This window comes from Lepus europaeus, chromosome 7 (genome assembly GCF_033115175.1).
Source record: "Lepus europaeus isolate LE1 chromosome 7, mLepTim1.pri, whole genome shotgun sequence".
Classification (NCBI taxonomy): domain Eukaryota; kingdom Metazoa; phylum Chordata; class Mammalia; order Lagomorpha; family Leporidae; genus Lepus; species Lepus europaeus.
In genome coordinates, this window is record NC_084833.1 from 34,628,302 (window position 1) to 34,647,721 (window position 19,420).

The window sequence follows — 19,420 nt, forward strand, 5'->3', positions numbered from 1 at the left end:
TCCCAGTTCACTGTAAAGCAAATTAGGTATGCCACCCTTCTGATGGCCTTTTTGTTTTATCTGGAGCAAGCCAGACATGGTAAAAAGATTATAAATCAGGTCTTTTGATGGGTTTGTCCCTTCCTTGCACTGTTTGACAGTCCCCAAGATTGCGCTTAAAAACCCCACTACCACCAGTCCTTCAGGTTTTGCCTTTCTTAGAACCCCCTTCCTGGCCATTCCGCCAGGAAGACTCTGACTTAAATAAATCGGGCTTTAACATATATCTTGCTTTTCTCTCTGTCTTGTCTGCTTGGAAATTCTTCTTCCATGTAAGACAAAGAACCAAGGCAATCTTTTCTCTGCCACCATTTCACCTGTAACAATAAGATTTAGCAATTCTACCTTTAGGCGTATAACCCAAATGAACTGAAGACAGGAACTCTCTCTCTTTCTATATATTATATAAAAAGAGGTCTATTTTGAAAGATATTTACTTAATTTTTTTTAAGATTTTATTTATTTCTTTGAGAGGTAGAGTTGCAGACAGAGAGAAAGATCTTCCATCAACTGGTTCACTTCTCAAATGGCCTCAACAACTGGAGCTGGGCAGATCCAAAGCCAAGAGCCAGGAGGTTTCCCCCATGGATACAGGGGCTCAAACACTTGGGGCCACCTTTCCCAGGCCATAGCAGAGAGGTGGATTGGAATAGGAACAGCCAGGACACAAACTGGTGCCCATATGGGATGCCGGCAGGGGCTTACCCTACTGTGCCCCAGTGCTGGCCTCTGTTTTATTTATTTTGAAAGGCAGAGAGACAAAGGGATCTCCCATCTGCTGTTTCAGTCCCCCAGTGCCAACAAGCCCAACTTAATCTAGGTTTCCCATGTGAGTGGCAGATATACAACCATTTAGCCATCACCTGTTGCCTCACAGTGTACACATTTGCAGAAAGCTAGAATCTGGAACAGAACCAAGACTCAAACACAGGGACTCAAGGCCAAGCACTCCAACATGGGATGTGGGCATCCCAGTGTCACAACCACTGTACTGAATGCCCACCCCTCAAGCAGATATTTATACAGCCATGTTCACAGCAACATTATTCACAATAGCCAAATGGTGGAAGAAACCCAAATGACCCAGATTAGATGAATGGATAAACAAAATGGAATACATAAATGATAGAGTATTATTCATCCATAAAAAAGGAAGGGAAATGGCACATACTACAACATGGATGAAATTTGAAATCCTTATGGAATGAAAAGATAAATATTGTGGGATCCCGTTTACACAAACATGAGATCCTTAAATCATTCAAAGTCATTAAGATACAAAGTAGATGGGTGTATACCAGCATATGGGAGCAGGGGAGGGAAGAAGTTATTGTTTGGGGCTGGTGCTGTGGCACAATGGGTTAACGTCCTGACCTGGAGTGCTGGCATCCCATATGGGCACCAGTTTGAGATCCGGCTGCTCCACTTCTGATCCAGCTCTCTGCTATGGCCTGGGAAAGCAGTAGAAGATGGCCCAAGTGCTTGGGCCCCTGCACCCACGTGGGAGACCCAGAAGAAGCTCCTGGCTCCTGCCTTTGGATTGGCGCAGCTCCAGCTGTTGCAGCAAATTGGGGAGTGAAGCATCAGATGGAAGACCTTTCTCTCTCTCTCTCTCTCTCTCTCTCCCTCTCTGCTTCTCCTCTCTCTGTGTAACTCTGACTTACAAATAAATAAATAAATCATTGAAAAAAAGAAGTTATTGTTTAATGGACTTGGCATTACAGTTTGGGAAGATGAAAGTGTTCAAGATCGACAATGGTAATGGTTGCCCAATAATGTAAAAGCATTTGATGCTACTTAAATTTAATGGAATTTATTAAAATGATAAATTTTATGTTAATAAAGAGGCTGAGGGTGCTACTAGCATGTAGGGCATAAAGGTCAGGGTGTTACTAACCATCCTACAGTGCACAGGCCAGTTCTTACAACAAAGAATCTTCAGGGGGCCAGCATTGTGTCCTAAGAGGTTAAATCATTACCTGCAATGCCAGCATCCCATATGGATGCCAGTTTGTGTCCCCACTGTTCCACCTCCAATCCAGCTAATTGCTAATGGACTTGGAAAACAGTGGAAGATGGCCCAAGTGCTTGGGCCCCTGAACCCACATGGGAGATCCTGAAGAAGCTCCTAACTCCTGGCTTCTGCCTGGCCCAGTCCTAGCTTTTGTAGCCATTTGGAGAGTAAATCAGCTGATGGAAGATCTCTCTCTCTTTCTTTTTCTCTCTCTCTTTTTGTCCCTCTCCTTTAAAAAAAAAAAAAAAAGGATTTTCAGTAGTGCTGAGATTAGGAAATCTTGCTTTCACAAAAATATCGTTAAGAACAACTGTAAGAAACTATGCAATGACATTGGTCTTTTCACTTTTATACTGCTTTTCTATATTCAAGCTACTTTCCTGATTTTATGCTATTTCACTTTCCAAATTAAGATGAAAAGAACAAGTGGCAGAAAAGAAAAGGAGAAAAACTCACTTAAACCTCAAAATATGAGGACACATCAAAAAGTTCATGGAAAATAGAATTAAAAGCCAAGCTTACTTCGGAGTAAAATTGTTTGAATCCATATATATTTTTGTACACATTTTCCATTTATTTTTTGAGCCCTCACAGAAGTTTGGAATCCCCAATTTCTGATAAATACACAAATTTTACCAACAAAGTTTGAACCTATAAGACTCCCAGGCTTGGCATGAATTATTCATATTTTGTTGTATTCCCAAGTTTTTATATGCATGTTTAAGGAAATGATAGTAAACGTACTTAGTAAGCATGTATCATTCCAGTGCATAGTATGCATAAACATATGTAATTTGATTGAAATCCCTGAGAAAATTATGTCTTCTACTTATGTTTTTATTCAGAAAAGGAGGCATCCTGGTTTTTAAAAAAATATTTTTATCTCTTCTGTTTAATATTACAGAGAAATCTCAGTGACCAAGTATTATTTTCCACCATCATTTTAAAAGGACTGATACTGCCTGCTAAATACCTATAGCAAATTAAAACTCGAATGAGCAATGACAGGAAAAATTATCCTTTACATTTTCTATCCATGAGGTCACTGAATCAATGGCAATTCATTTCAGCCAAATAAACTCCTGATCCAGTTCAACGAGTGAGTCTAACTCTTTTCAAGAAAGTGAGCAGCTTATTTGATTGAAAATGATTGAGGCAATTGTACATGTGTGTATTAGGCCACGGTGTTTGATACAGGTTAAATGCACATGAAAGAGAATAAAGTTTGAGAAGAAATGGCATTGGGAAACTTTCAGGTATTTTATTAATTTGTTATTTATTATTCCCCTACCTTGCTTCCAAAGAGGTTTACATTAGTTTGAATATTGTTTGTCCGAGCCAGAATTCACTAATTCGGTAGTAGTGTTGAACAGTTATGGTACCTTTAAAAGGTAATTAGGTCATAGGAACTTCCTTCTCATAAAAGGATTAATGTAGTTTCCACAAGAGTGAGTTATCATGAGAGTGAGTTGTTATAAAGGGAGCTTGGTACCTCTCCTTGACCCCCTCTTGTACACAACCTCCTCCCCCAGGCACCTGCTTCCCCTTTCTGCTTCACGGCCATGATACGATGCAGCCTGTGGTTCTTCCAAGAAGCTGAGCAGACACTGGTACCACACTCTTGAACTTTTGGAATGAGCTAAAAGAAACCTTTTTCTTTATAAATTATCCAGCCTCAGGTATTTTGTTCTAGCATAGAAAGCAGACATATACAAGCTTTAAGGTGGTTCTGAATGTCTTTAAAATCTGCAGACTCCTCTCTTATGTTTGTGAGTATTTCACAGATTGTATACTAAATACTATTAAAGATTATCAAAGAGCATTTTTAAAAAGAATTAAAGATATAAAGACTAATATCTAATTAAAGATATAAAGTCTAATATCTTCCGATGCCTAGTGAATTACTTTATCTTGAAGACTATTTCAATAACTTACCAACACTATTAGCAGACAAGGCACATAGTCTACTTAAAATTTATTTGTATTCAAGGACAGTATAACTACAGAAAAGTGTTTAAGTAAAAAACAGAATGTGGTCTCAGTACACCTTTGCTGGCTTTGGACTTTCTGACATCCACTTGCCCTTCCGAAAAACACTCCCATTTCTTTTCAGAGAATTTTTCCTCCCATGCTCTAGTTTGGGTGTTGCTGGGAAGCCGAGTCATGACAGACCTTTCTACCTAATCTTTCCTGTGTGACTCATGTCCAGGCAGGAGGTAGACCTACAGTCTCAGCTTGATGTGTGGATGTGCTCACTAGGACTTTGAATTTTAAGCAAATGATTCAAGAATTGAGGCCTTTGGAGTTGAGAAATCCTGGTGGCAGCATCATCACCACACCAGTAGTGACATGTGTTATTTTTCTAGTTCTTAGTTCCCATTTCTCTTGGTCTCTCTTCTTTTGTCTCTATATCCTGCCCCCTACTCTGTCAGGTGTTCCAGTTACCAGGGTTGTATAATAATAATAATAATAATAATAATAATAATAATAATAAACCTGACTTAATGGCTTAAAATGGCAATAAAAACATGTACTTTGTTTAAGACTGTAGGATGGGAAAAGGATCAGCAGAGACAGCTCAGCAGGGTTAGCTTGATTTGCCTTATGGCAAGGGTCAACGGAGAAGCTTCAACCTGCTCACATGTCTGGTGCCTGGTCAGGCAAGACTTGATCAGCTGGGGACCAGGTCAGGTGGGTGCCTTGAAAACTTCTCATAATCTTTATGTGGTTTCCCCAGCTTGTTCGTCAGAGGGATTTCTTGCGTGGTAGCCAAGGTTCCAGAGATATATGCCCCAAGAGACAGCACACTGAAACCCTATCTCCTTTTGTGACCTCGCCTCTGGAGTCATAGGCTGTCAATGCTGCTGCCCTTTTCATTGAAGCACTAAAGAAGTCCACCTAGGATGCAGAAGAAGGAATACAGATCCGCTCACCTCTGAAATTACAACAGTAGCCATCACACCGCAAGAGAAGCAGGTGTGATAGAATATCTACTGTTATGATCATTTTTGGAAAATTTAACCCAGCACTCACAGACTCCTGACTGATGTAATCCTGTTACTTTTCAATAAACTCCCTGTGTTGACCTTGGTGAGGGTCAGATTCTCTTACTTAAAATTAAAGAATCCCTATCTAATAGAGTAAGGATCTGTTTTATTAATCCCTTGGCAATTAAATGTCACTTTAATGCTGGATATTTAATTAATATCACCATCAAGAGGTCTGTGCTTATTCATTAATTAATTACTAGACACACCTGCATAACTAAAAAATCTGTACTTCCCTGGTGAGCGAATCCAACTATTTTGTCAAGCTTCACTCCTTTGCTGTAAAATCAACAGTTATAAGAAAACAGCTGAGGCAGAGAAAGGTTATTTGTTTATCACAGATAGCAATGGGGAGTGTGATGCTTCTAGAAATAGGTCCAGAAGTTTTCATTCCCTGGGTCAGGCTGGAACTATTAAATCACATAGAAATACCAGAAAAAGATAAGCTACATGAACCAGTGATTGCTAAACTAAACACTCTAGTGAGTTCAAAGAGCCCTTAGGGCCTGCTGTTTATTTGGAAAACCAGGAAAAAAAAAGTGGTGAGAGCATGGCAGAATAGAAGCCTAGCTACATATTAGCTTATGATTTTATCTTAACCAGGCTTGCTTGAAGAATTTACATATTAGAGGTACACGAGTTCAGGTATACATATGTGCCTATGTGTGTGCTTAGGTTCTTTTAATCTCCTTTTTTTCAAATACTTAATGGCATGCAGGTACACATTTTAAATGAAAATGTATGTTCTAGAGCAGGAGTTTAACCTAGTAGTTAAGATGCCTGGGTTGCACATGGAAGCACCTGGATTGATTCCTGGCTCTGAGTCCCGAATACAACTTCCCACCAATGCAGACCCTGGGAGGTACCAGGTGATGGAGTTGAGTTCCTTCCACCCACATGGAAAACCTGGATTGTGCACCTGACTCCCAGCTCCAACCCAGTACCAGTCCCAGCCACTGCGAGTATTTGAGAAGTGAGCCAGTAGATAGAGTGTCTGTTTGTCTACCAGTCTCCATCTCTGTGTCCCTTGGTCTCAGTCTCTCTGCCTGTTAAAACATACACAGAAAAGATCAAACTTTAAAAAAATAATATTCCCGGTCGGGGCACCGATCCTGTCCCAGTTGCCCCTCTTCCAGGCCAGCTCTCTGCTGTGGCCAGGGAGTGCAGTGGAGGATAGCCCAAGTGTTTGGGCTCTGCACCCCATGGGAGACCAGGAGAAGCACCTGGCTCCTGCCATCGGAACAGCGCGGTGCGGCGGCCGCAGCGCGCTACCGCGGCGGCCATTGGAGGGTGAACCAACGGCAAAAGGAAGACCTTTCTCTCTGTCTCTCTCTCTCACTGTCCACTCTGCCTGTCAAAAAAAAAAAAAAAATTCCAATAAATATGTCATCAAAGTAACAGTTTCAAAAGAAAGTAATTTTGACATAAATGCACATGAATATAAATAATGCATATTATAAAAATAGCAAATGAGATAGTTAATATGTAGAATATTATGTTGCTTTACTAACACAAAAATAGATAATGGATTAGAAGATTGTCTTTCGGCTGGCACCGTGGCTCAACAGGCTAATCCTCCGCCTTGCGGCGCCGGCACACCGGGTTCTAGTCCCGGTCGGGGCACCGATCCTGTCCCGGTTGCCCCTCTTCCAGGCCAGCTCTCTGCTGTGGCCAGGGAGTGCAGTGGAGGATGGCCCAAGTGTTTGGGCTCTGCACCCCATGGGAGACCAGGATAAGCACCTGGCTCCTGCCATCGGAACAGTGCGCTGCGCCGGCCGCAGCGCGCTACCGCGGCGGCCATTGGAGGGTGAACCAACGGCAAAAAGGAAGACCTTTCTCTCTGTCTCTCTCTCTCACTGTCCACTCTGCCTGTCAAAAAAAAAAAAAAAATTCCAATAAATATGTCATCAAAGTAACAGTTTCAAAAGAAAGTAATTTTGACATAAATGCACATGAATATAAATAATGCATATTATAAAAATAGCAAATGAGATAGTTAATATGTAGAATATTATGTTGCTTTACTAACACAAAAATAGATAATGGATTAGAAGATTGTCTTTCGGCTGGCACCGTGGCTCAACAGGCTAATCCTCCGCCTTGCGGCGCCGGCACACCGGGTTCTAGTCCCGGTCGGGGCACCGATCCTGTCCCGGTTGCCCCTCTTCCAGGCCAGCTCTCTGCTGTGGCCAGGGAGTGCAGTGGAGGATGGCCCAAGTGTTTGGGCTCTGCACCCCATGGGAGACCAGGATAAGCACCTGGCTCCTGCCATCGGAACAGTGCGCTGCGCCGGCCGCAGCGCGCTACCGCGGCGGCCATTGGAGGGTGAACCAACGGCAAAAAGGAAGACCTTTCTCTCTGTCTCTCTCTCACTGTCCACTCTGCCTGTCAAAAAAAATAAAAATAAAAATAAAAAATAAAAAAATATAAAAAAAAGAAAAAAAAAAGAAGATTGTCTTTCTAGGAATTTTCCATTCCTCCTTTTGGAACTGTACCAATATCCCCTAAGATGTCAGAAAGTTTTAGTAAAACTTTTAAAAATGCAATTGTGTGATTGACCACTGATACTTCTAAACTGTTTTTAAGCAAACTCTTAGTGATAAAAGAGAGAGAGAGAGAGAGAGAAATATATGCCTGTGATTTTATCCATTGATGTTTTCACAGTTGAATTTTTACCACCCAGTGTTCACATACTTCATCTACTTTCTGTCTTTCTTTCTCTAACTCCATTTCCACCTTTTTTCCTCTTTGGTTATGTTCCAGAGGCCACCCTTTGCAGTGACAGACATTTCCATGGGCTGTTCTTTGTGACCACCGGCTGTGTTGTGAGAGCTGTTTTGGTCTTGCTTTTCTTCTTGCCTGTCAAAGGCCATGGAGTGTTGAGGCCTGAAAACACAGCCTGAACCAGCATGGGCCCCAGAGACTCTCAACAGCATCTCAGTAAAACTTGCAATGAGCTTTGTTTTATACACAGTATTTCAGTTGTGGGTGTTACTTTTCCTCTGAACAAAATATTATTAGACAGCATTTTGCATACAAAAGTCTGTCCAAACATAAATGGTACAAAGCATTATATCTCATACCCTGGTTTTTATTATCCATTGTGAACAAACCCACTACTAAAATCCACGAAAAATCATACATGTTCTTTTCAGAATCCAATGTCCTAAAAGCTCTGATTTGGAAACCCTTTATGGCCTACGCATGTTAAGCCATCTGACAGACAATTCTGTGTCTAGAAACACTTGCAGGAACTATTTTTCCAAAGAAATGAAAAGTAATAGCTCCAAAATTAACCCATAAAAAGATATTTCAGTAATGTCCCTTATTACTTCACTTACTATTCTTTGTATGTGTCTCATTTATTAACAACTTGTTGCTGGATTCTGGTGTATTAATTCTCTGCTGCAGAAAAGTTTCAGAAAAACGGCTATGCTATACTATGATATTACTTTGAAAATGTGACACTTTCGCCTCTGTGTGAGTGCAGCGCTTCAGACCTAAACAACACACACAACCGTCTATCAGCTGCATTCCCTTTGCATTAGGTGTAACACTGGCACAAAAATCAGCCCCAGCTCCAATTTTTCCAGCTGTCCCTGTCGCCTTGTGATCTTCTGGTACACATTTTCTGGCCTGTTTGAAAAGGCAGTCATCTACCCCCCTCTTTGATTGTGTTTAGGCATTTTGCCAGCCTGAGACATGGATTAATATGAACAGAATCACAGACTTCTCTGAACATAAGTCATTGGTGTGTGTTTAGTAGAATATCCCGAGCAAGAAAAAGGCGGCCCGTCGGTGCCTTTGTGTAGGGTCTGGGTAGGTTTTGATTTCACTCGGAGTCAAGAACAAAGCGACCTCTGACTTTTCCTCCAACTCAGCCCGTATGGAATGACTTTTAATGACTTCACAAACTGCTGGCCCTCAGATGACTGCGGCATTTTTTACTTCTTAAGTTTTCTCCTTCTATGACGTTTTATGATTATACCTTATGGTGCAGTTCTATTTTTGCTCTTCACGTTTTTCTGAGTGCTTAGGGTCTAGAGGGAAAATTTTTAATCATTTGGACACCATCAAATGTGCTTCGCAGTCAGGGGATAATGTGGAGGGAAGCTGTGAGTACTGTGCCAACACCAAACATGGCATTCCCTGTTGAACGAGCCAATTCCATCCCCTGAGTCTGAATAATTTAGAGGAGACGTGATGTCATTGTCTACTTAGAGATAAATGGAAAGGAGTCTGGGTGTAGAATTTTGGAGTGGTCTTTGTAATAATAGTAATTAAAAATTTTAGAGCATTACCTCATGTATTTAAACTTTTTGTGCATACCATGTGCTTTCTTCATTTTCAAGCAATATTACTCCTAAAGACCTAGTATTTCTGTTTCATTATTTTTGAAGCATTGTTTGATGACACTGGCTTAACAGTTTCTCACAGTTCAATGCTTCAGTTTTCATCAAATTCTATTTCTAGTTATACTAGACATTTTCATCATCAATTTCCATATGCCTCAAATTGATGATTTGGAGGGAAGCTCTAAGGACCGGTTTGCCAGCAGCAGATTCAGATACCAGATAATAGCTGCTGTAGAACACATTTTCCTCTTACTACAGCCTTTTCTCCAATGAAAACTTTACAACTCACCAGGCCAATGCTTTGACATGTACACACACCATATTTGTTTAACTTGATAAGCGAATGTCTATTATGAAGATTGAAGAGTACTGCAGAGTACTTAACTTTCATGTGCAAATCTTATGAAAAGTTCAACACTGGCCATCTAAGCTTCCATATATTTCATATTTCAGCTGGTGAAAAAAGTAGCAGCCATATCGTTTGACAAAGAACTGCCAAGTTTAAAGAATACTGAAATCCTTCCCTTCTCTGAACAGCTTTCCCATGTTATCTCTGTCACATCTTGAACTTCTTCTTGTCAGATGAATGCTACAGATTCAGGTCCATTGTATACTCTAGATGACTCTGAAGTATGCAAACAAGTTTTATAGCAACAATTGTTGACAAATCTTAAGTATCAGTCACTATTTTCAAGGATCTTTATTTTGCTGATGAATTGAAACAGCATAAATAAGAAAGGATTGCAGCTAGCATAACATTAAATCCTTAATTGGCTTTTTAGAACATTACTCATACCTAAGGGTCGGGGGAGAGAACTAACATAATCAGTGCTAAACTGACAAACTAAATAGGCATCTTTTGGTCTTTCAAACATCCAGTCAATCAATCCTCCAAACATGAATATCAGAAGGACTTTCTTACTATGTTTTAGAACTACTGAATTCTGAAGGCAGCATCTCTTGAAAGTAACCTGTGTAATTGTAATATGGGTGCAATATCCTGAAATCAAAAAGGAATTGTTGGCTATTGTGAACTTAACAACACCCGAAGCACTTCTAGAGTCATAGAAAGACATTTAATAACAGAGAAAGGCATAGACAGGGTTTTATTCAGGTAAAAAAACAGGCTATGTAGGTGATGGGATATGAGGGAGAAAGAAAGAAATTTTTTCTTCTTAACATACTTCCATATTTATTTACATTGACTATGTATGAATTTTGTATTAAAATATTTAAAGGTAGATAATAAAACTGTAATAACTTCTTGTTATGTATCAGGCGTTATTCCAAGCTCTTTAAAAATATATTTCGGGGGGTATGTTTAGTGGTATTGCATCCCATATCAGAGTGCCTTGGATTTAAGTCCCGCCTCCATTTCTGATCCAACCTTCTAGTAGGCAGTGGGTGATGGCTCAAGTACTTGAGTCTGTGCCACCCACGTGGGAGACCAGGATGAAATTTCAGGCTCCTATCTTTGGTCTGGCTTTCTTTCTCCCTTTATTTCTCTCTTTCTGTCATTCTGCCTTTCAAATAAATGAAAATAAAAATTTTTTAAAGTAACTCAGTAATCCTCACATGAACTCTATAAAATGGGTATTTTTATTATCTCTTTTTTATGAAGAAGGAAACCAAGACACAGGGGACTTAAGCAACTTTTCCAAGGTCACACAAGTAGTTATAAGCAGAGGTTGGATTCAAATACTGCTCTGCTGTGTGCATTCTCATTTTTATTCAATTTTTGCAAAGTATATGTCACTGAAAAATTACATAAGAAACTAATAGCAAGGGATATTTGGGAGCACTGGTATTACATCTGGTTTCTAATTTTTTTCTTTTTGCTGTATTTTCTGTATATTGTTTGTATTTTCCAATTTTTCACAAAGCAATCAATAGAGTACTTTTTAAAAGGAAAAAAATTAAGTTTTTTCTGTCCTAAGCATGAAATAGGGATTTTGTTATAGTACTGTGTTTTTTTTTTTTTTTAAAGCTACCATCCAGTAAAACCTCCTTGCATTTTATATATATGGTGAAAGCACATGCCCTAATCTCAAATGTTCTCCTGTGTGCAGGTTTTACTTTGTTTATAGATGATCATTCTAAGGATTCACAAGAAAAGAAGAAACTATGGAATTTTCAGGATGTAGAAAAGCCAAGAAAGGAGTAGAGTTTTTGTAATTCTATTAGTCCTAAAATATCTGTTATATTTGCTTTGCATCTTTTCAGGGCAGTCTGGGTTGCTAAACATGACCATAGTGACTTCGTTTACATCAATAAGGAAGCAAACAACTGGAACATCATCCATACAGTGGATGCTTCAAGGCTGATAGAAAACACACGGAACAATTCCAGTACCGAGAAAATGGTCGTACTTGCAGTTAATGTCTATGTGTTTCCTCAAAAGTACATGTGATTCTTTAAATATCTCAATAATAATAAAACTTGTTGGGAATTCCTTAGAACATTGTGTTGAATGTCAAGTATAAGGGAATAGGGACAGTCATGGAACTGAGGTAGCTCCTAAACACTTCAAAGGAAAGCAGAAATCATTTACCTCCTGCATCCCATATGTGGGACAAAAATAGGTGTGGGATATGGAATGGATGAAATTTTAGGATCTGAAGAAAGTTAGGTTATTGATATTTCATACCAGTGTTGTGTTTAGTGCTGCAGTTCTTTCTGAAAAGAGATGTATAAAAGATAGAATGGAGATGACAGGGACACAGGACCACTGGCGTGGGAGTGTGAAGAGGAGATGAGGTAAGAAAGTCATTAGGTATATGTGGTTGTCACCCTTTCTGGCTGGGCACTAACAGGGTCTTCAGCCAGCACTTTAAGAATCTGGTAGTCTTTTTTTTTTTTTTTTAATGTAAAATTTATTCAAATCTCAAGTCCGTTCATGTCTGTCCCTGGCTCATCTTCCCCTCCAAAAGTCTCCTGGTAAAAGGCTACCATCACCTCCAACCCAATGACTCTAGTAGCTCCTACTGCCCTCCCTATGTTCACTCTAGATCTCCAAATCCATTCTTTGATTTGGGGAGGAGAGGGACCTTTTCAGAACACTAATCTCAGCATTCCACACTTTCTATTTAAGATCTTTAAATAGCTTCTAATGGCTCTCAGGATAAACTCAAACACCTTGAACAAGCTCTTAGCTGTGACCTTCAAGTATCTTTGGCATGGCCCTTCAGTTCTGGCCTCAATCCACAATTCCAGATAAGTTCCAGACTCTGCTCGCACCAAGTCTTCGTTCTCAGTATCCGATCAAAGTGGCTTTTCTTCTTCTGAAGACATCTTTAAATTCCTTTCCTCCACCCCAGAAGCCTTCACTGAGCCCCAGAGAGGAGGTCTCCTTTTTTCCTGTTTTCTTTGCACCAAATGCCTCTCCTTTTCACAGTTATACTTTGCATTTAGTTGTGTGATGGCTTTAAGTCAGTGTCTCCCCATCCCTATGAGATTATATTCAGCTATACATCGCTTAGCAGTGAGGATGTGTTCTGAGAAATGTGCTGTTGGCACATCAGAGAATGTACTTATACAGACTAAGACAGCCCCAAAGTCACTAGGAGATGTCATCTTATGTGACCACTGTAGTATATGTGGTCTCTCATTGACCAAAATAGTGTCATATATTCATAGTAGGAGGAAGAGCTCCCTACTTTTTACATTATGAGACCATTGGTATGGTTGAATAACTGTGTTTGACACAGAGTGGAGCTTAATAATACTTGTTGGGGTAGGCATTTTGGCACAGCAGTTAAACTACTTGGGACACCTGCATCCCACATCAGAGCATCTGAATTCAAGTCCCCACTCTATTTCCAATTCAGTTTCCTGGTAATGAACACCTTGGCAGGCAGCAGGTGATGGCTCAAGAACTGTGCTTTTACCTTCCCTGTGAAAGATCCAGATTGAGTTCCAGGATCCTGGATTCAGCCTGGTCCAGTCCTGAACCCTGGGATCATTTTGGAGTGAACCAGTGGAGGAAAGGTCTCTTGTCTCTCCACTCTTTCTCCTCCCACCCCAACTTTTCTTTTTTTTTATTAATTAATTAATTAATTAATTTTATTTGAAAGTCAGAGTTACACAGAGAGAGGAGAGGCATGGAGAGAGAGAGAGAGAGAGAGAGGTCTTCCATCCGCTGATTCACTCCCCAATTGGCCACAACGGCCAGAGCTGCACCTATCTGAAGTCAGGAGCCAGGAGCTTCTTCCAGGTCTCCCATGTGGGTGGAAGGGTCCAAGGACTTGGGCTACCTTCCACTGCTTTTCCAGGTCATAGCAGAGAGCTGGATCAGAAGTGGAGCAGCCAGGTCTCAAACTGGTGCCCATATGGGATGCCGGTGCTTCAGGACAGGGGGTTAACCCGCTGTGCCACAGCGCTGGCCCCTGCACTCCCACTTTTCAAATAAATAAATATAGGGTAATCAAATCATGGCATTAATTATAAAGAACAATTTGTATTCTACTGGTCTCTCAAACTCAGTTTTAAACAAATGTATCCATTCATTTATTTATTTTTGCTGAGAAAGAAAATAACATTATAGATTGCACTCTCAAAATATTGACATATCTTTTGCTAGCTTGTCAAATTGAATTATTAAACTTGAAACACTCTCTCCTCTCTATTGCTTTTCTCTACCATAGTTCAAGAGAGATTACTGTGGCATTTATTTCAACAAGAACATCTCTTCCTCCATGACAAGTCTATCCCAGTTACCCTAAATTTTACTTTTCCAAAGTTGGGTCCATGACATAGGGAAAGACTTAGAAAGTGTTAGTTGATAACAAAGATCATATAAGCCTGTTTGGATGGACATTAAAACTAAAAGCACACTAATCTGTTTCATTTCTTATTCAGATTTTTAAAATCAATTACTACATACATAACACTTTGATTCAATGACATAGATTAGATATTGACTAGTAAATACGGTAAGAATCAGTGCAAAATTTTAAGATTTCTATGCCCTCTATGCTTATTAAGTTTCCAGAAGAACTGGTTAAATTTAGCCTTTCTAAGTCAATTGACTATAAAATCTATTTTGTGAAACAAAATTTCTTCTGTTCTAGTATTTCCTGAATCTTTTTTTAGCCATAAACATTTTTATTGGCTAACTAAAAGGAAATTTTAAATACAAAGAAAAAACACCCACGTTATTTATATGTTTGTTCTGAGAACTTCAAAAACGATCTGCCAAAGATCAGATTAGTCACATACGTTTCTTTTGAGAATATATCTTGATATACCATCTTGGCAAATTCTTAGTCACAAATTTTTCTTAGCGTCCATTTTGACATTCTACTGAATTTTAAAAGAAGAATACCCTTAAATGGGCATGGTACATAATGTCAGTTTCTCTATGAGAAAATTAAGTTTTGAAAAGCCTTCTGTATTATTTTATGTTCCTACAGACATTTGCAAACCCATTAAAATGTGCTGTTTTAGAACTCTATGGGAAGTCCTTAGCTCTTCCCCTCCAAGGCTGGCCTCACGACATCACTTCCTTCAGTGCAGCTTTGGCATGGATTTGTCTTCTTCACCCATGTGTTCTCTTCCTTACTTTCTCATTCACTGACCCATAGAGCCCCTTAGCAAATATTTCCAAGTTTCTACTATGTGCATAGCATGGAAAGAAGGAAAACACAACGTAGAGGGCATAATTCTTCCATATGGGCAGGAGTTTATGATGAAAATATTTGAAATAAGTTAAAAAAAAGAAGAAGAAGAAGAACTGTGGAAATTTAAAATAAAAAAATAGTTGATTGACTCAGAGGTTTTTCCAAATGGCATCATAATAATAGTTCTATTAAGAAGTAGACCTAAATGAATGATCTCTGTGAGTGAGATCCCAGTGGAAAGAACGGGGCCATCAAAGAAGGAGGTACCCTTCTCTGAAGGGAGGAGAGAACTTCCACTTTGACTATGACCCTATCGGAATAAGATCAAAGTCAGCGAACTCTAAAGGCTTCCATAGCCCTGGCAACTCATGACTAAAGCCTAGGGAGATTACTGACGCCATGAACAGGAGTGTCAAATTGTTAAATCAGCAACAGGAGTCACTGTGTACTTACACCCCATGTGGGATCTGTCCCTAATGTGTCGTCTAAAGCCAAGTGATGCTATAACTAGTACTGAAACAGTATTTTTATACTTTGCGTTTCTGTGTGGGCACAAACTGATGAGGTCTTTACTAATTATATACTGAAGTGATCTTCTGTATATAAAAAGAATTGGAAATGAAAAAAAAAGAAAAACAACCTGGTGTTAAAATGGAAATGGCATAGAAAATTAATTAATTTGAAAAAAAAATTATGTAGGATCTCTGTCTTTAATGTGCTGTACATTGCTATTTAATGCTATAATTAGTAATCCAATGGTAGTTTTTTCACTTTATGTTGCTATATGGGCAAAATGTTGAAATCTTTACCTAATATATACTAAACTGATCTTCTGTATACAAAGAGAATTGAAAATGAATCTTTACATGAATGGAAGGGGAAAGGGAGCGGGAAAGGGGAGGGTTGCGGGCAGGAGGGAAGTTATGGGAGGGGGGAAGCCATTGTAACCCATAAGCTATACTTTGGAAATTTATATTCATTAAATAAAAGTTTAATAAAAAAAAAAAAGAAGTTGGCCGGCGCCGTGGCTTAACAGGCTAATCCTCTGCCTTGCGGCACCGGCACACCGGGTTCTAGCCCTGGTTGGGGCGCCGGATTCTATCCCGGTTGCCCCTCTTCCAGGCCAGCTCTCTGCTGTGGCCAGGGAGTACAGTGGAGGATGGCCCAAGTGCTTGGGCCCTGCACCCACATGGGAGACCAGGAGAAGCACCTGGCTCCTGGCTTCAGATCAGCGAGATGCGCCGGCCACAGCGGCCATTGGAGGGTGAACCAACGGCAAAAAGTAAGACCTTTCTCTCTGTCTCTCTCTCTCTCACTATCACTCTGCCTGTCAAAAAAAAAAAAAAAAAAAAAGAAGCTATGATTTCTGATAGTGTACATCTTAGCCTTTGCTGGAAAATAATAAAAATATCCGCAACTTTAAAAAGGTAAAATAGCTGTTTATTCCTAGAATTAGATTGGTGTCCATAATTTCAATGAAATTATTGAATGGAATGCAGTAACTTCAATGATTTTTTTTTTGAAGAAGAACCACAAGGATTGAACCAAATTTTAAGCTGTACGCATGTCCTTGAAATATGGGAAAGTCTGTTCTCATATGGCAAATGAAAGCCAACTCCAAATAAAATATCGCGCTTCCAAGGCAAGCATCATTCGCGTTCCAGGCTTCCACAAAGATGTCCCCCACCCCTCTTTCACAGTTTCTTCCACAATGTATTCTGAAAACACATTTTAAAAGGTATTTCAGTGGGCTAGCAGGAAGCATATTTGCCAGCTCCTTTAACAAAATCACTGGAGAAAGGGCCCAGTTTCAATTCCATTAAAGGAAAACAATTGCATCATTTGTTTGAAGCCAATCATGAACTCACGGTTTGATGTTTGTCTTTCTTGTCTTATCCATGATAAACAATAAAAGTATTAAAAATCACTCACCTAAAATTTAAAAAAATAGTTTCAATTAATAGCATTTAAAATTTGATATACTAAGGCAATATTTCGAAGATAATATGAAGGGACAGTTCACAGCCAATCATTAAAAAGTAGGATTTAATGTAGGTAGCTGTGTTTGTGGAGAATACAATTTAACAAAATGCAATATGTTCAAATCCGTATAATGAGAATTATTTGAAAAGTGAGTTTGTATGACTGATTTACTATTTAAATTCACTTACAATCCTCTGCTTTTCATTTTAGTAACCTAATGGAAATAAAAATTTATAACACAAATCCAGCTTGGTCACCACTGGATAACTGATCTATCAGCAAGGGACACAGTAGGATTTGACTTTTTCTGCACTACACTGTATGATTTTAAGCCTTTTACCACATTTTCTCCTGTCAGTAAAATGGTATGTGAATTTTCATCAACTTGGTAAAGGATCACCAACTTGGTTTTTTATGCCACCAAATACCCTGTAAAATGTGTCAGTAAAGTAGAATGCATTATTATTCACTATGTGCATGTATTAGATTTAAAACCAAGTTCAGACTAGTTGTGCTGTTTTGACTGCTTATCAGTTTGCTTTTTAAAGAAAGAAAATCACAGAAATTACTTGTCTAGTGATGATTTGGAGGGGCTACTAATTAAATCAGCACAAACCAATGTAAAAACTCGAAGAATTTAGGTAAGAGCAGTGTACTGCTAGCACAGAGGGCGAGGGAAACAAAACCAAGCTTATCTTCAAAAACCTGACTGCTGTCAGCGCTCGCTCCTGGGCTGGAAAACAAAAGAAAACAAAACACGAAAGTGCTCCTTCACCCCACCTTTGGCATCCTTTAACATCCAGACTTGTTGTGATTTGTTCTGGGCAAGGAAAGGCCCCATCCTGTAGAGTCCAGTGTATTTGACAAGTACGAACACTCTGGGCACAGTGCACAATGAAATAAATACATTAGGAAGACTACTTCCCCTTCATTTCAGTCCAGTCCTAAGAGATGGGTTACTTAACATTCAAGTGCCAGGAAAGCCCATTGTAAAAGGGAAATATTTTCTAGTGAATTCCGTTTGATCTTTTTTTATAGGGGCTCCTACCAGCCTCTTTCCCTTCCTCCCCAGACCCGGGAAACCAATTAGTTTCAGCAGAGAGAGCCACAGACCAGTTTGAAATGGCTCCTTTTTTATTTTTAGGGGATATAATTTCAGCCAGGCTGTCTGGTCAGTTGTCACACAGTACACTTAGCACACTTTTCTCTTGTGGTGCACGGGCTCGCGCGTGCACACACACACACACACATTGGATTTCCCTCTGGAGAGTGCCTAGAGCCCTAAGTCTGACTCCTGGATAGGAATTAGATCCGGGTGCCGTCCAAATCCTTCAGCTCTGACAATGGCATAACATCACAAGAGCCATCTCATTCTTCACACACAGCCCTGCCAACCAAGTTTTCCAAAAGCCTCCTCTCCCTTGTTTTCCCTCTTCCAGCCTCACAGCGGCTTTCCCTATCCTGATGTTGTTTGCATGCGATTCTTCTATTTTCCAAAGGAGCAGTGACATGCAGACTAACTTTGATTCTTTCAATGTTTTTGAAGTGTTTGTCTTTTGGGGAAAATGTGTAAAAAACAAAACAAAAAAATAAATAAATGAAACAATTAGAGAGTCTTGGCCTCGGCTCACCTTCCTATCCTGAACCTGTCTTAATTCATGGAGGTGCAAGACAGCATCGGCTGGGTCGGCCCTTTCTTTCTCGGAACAACATTGCAGAGAGGAGGTGAGAGTGTGTCTGGGTATGGATTGCACTGAAAGGCTGGGGGAAAGGGAGCACAGCTCTCCCCTAGGAAAACGAAAACCTCCGTTCAGCAGACAGCAGGGAACCTAGGGTGGCCTTCCTAGGTCTGGGCGAAGCGCCCCAGCCCTCTCCCTTGCCCCCGCAGCGAGTTCTGCGCCCTGGAGCGGTGCCAGGACCACTGACAGCGCCTGGCAGGTCGATGGGTGGGGGGCCTGGGTGTTCCTTCTGCAGAATCCGCCCATCTGGGGGGACATTTCCCTCATTCTCGGGGGACTCCGTGGCCCGCCCCCCACCCTCCGCGTCCCCTATCATTTTTTTCGCCGATCACACTCGATGATGAACTTGCAGCTCAGCTTCCTGCCGCCTGCTTGACCCGGGAGCACCAGCAGGCTGCCGGCCTCGCCCTCGGCTCCCTCCTCCTCTCGAAGCTCGGGGGGCCTCGGGGAGCCAGTGGGGGCTCGAGAGGGCCAGGAGCGCAGGAGGGGCGTGCAGGGGCGCGGGGTCCCGCCGGGGAGCGCGCACGGAGCGGCGCCTCGGCCGCTCTGCTTCCTGGAGCTGTGCTCCTTTGACCCCAGTGGCAGTCCCTGTCACTGCACCGCTCGCGCTCCCTCCGGCTCGCCG

General features: G+C 40.6%; 1 pseudogene; it reads right to left on the reverse strand.

Annotated features, from left to right (window-relative positions):
* The window catches only part of LOC133763712 (pre-rRNA 2'-O-ribose RNA methyltransferase FTSJ3-like), a 43,949-nt pseudogene extending 24,838 nt beyond the window's left edge, over window positions 1-19,111 (reverse strand).
* Between the last annotated feature and the right edge of the window lie 309 nt (window positions 19,112-19,420).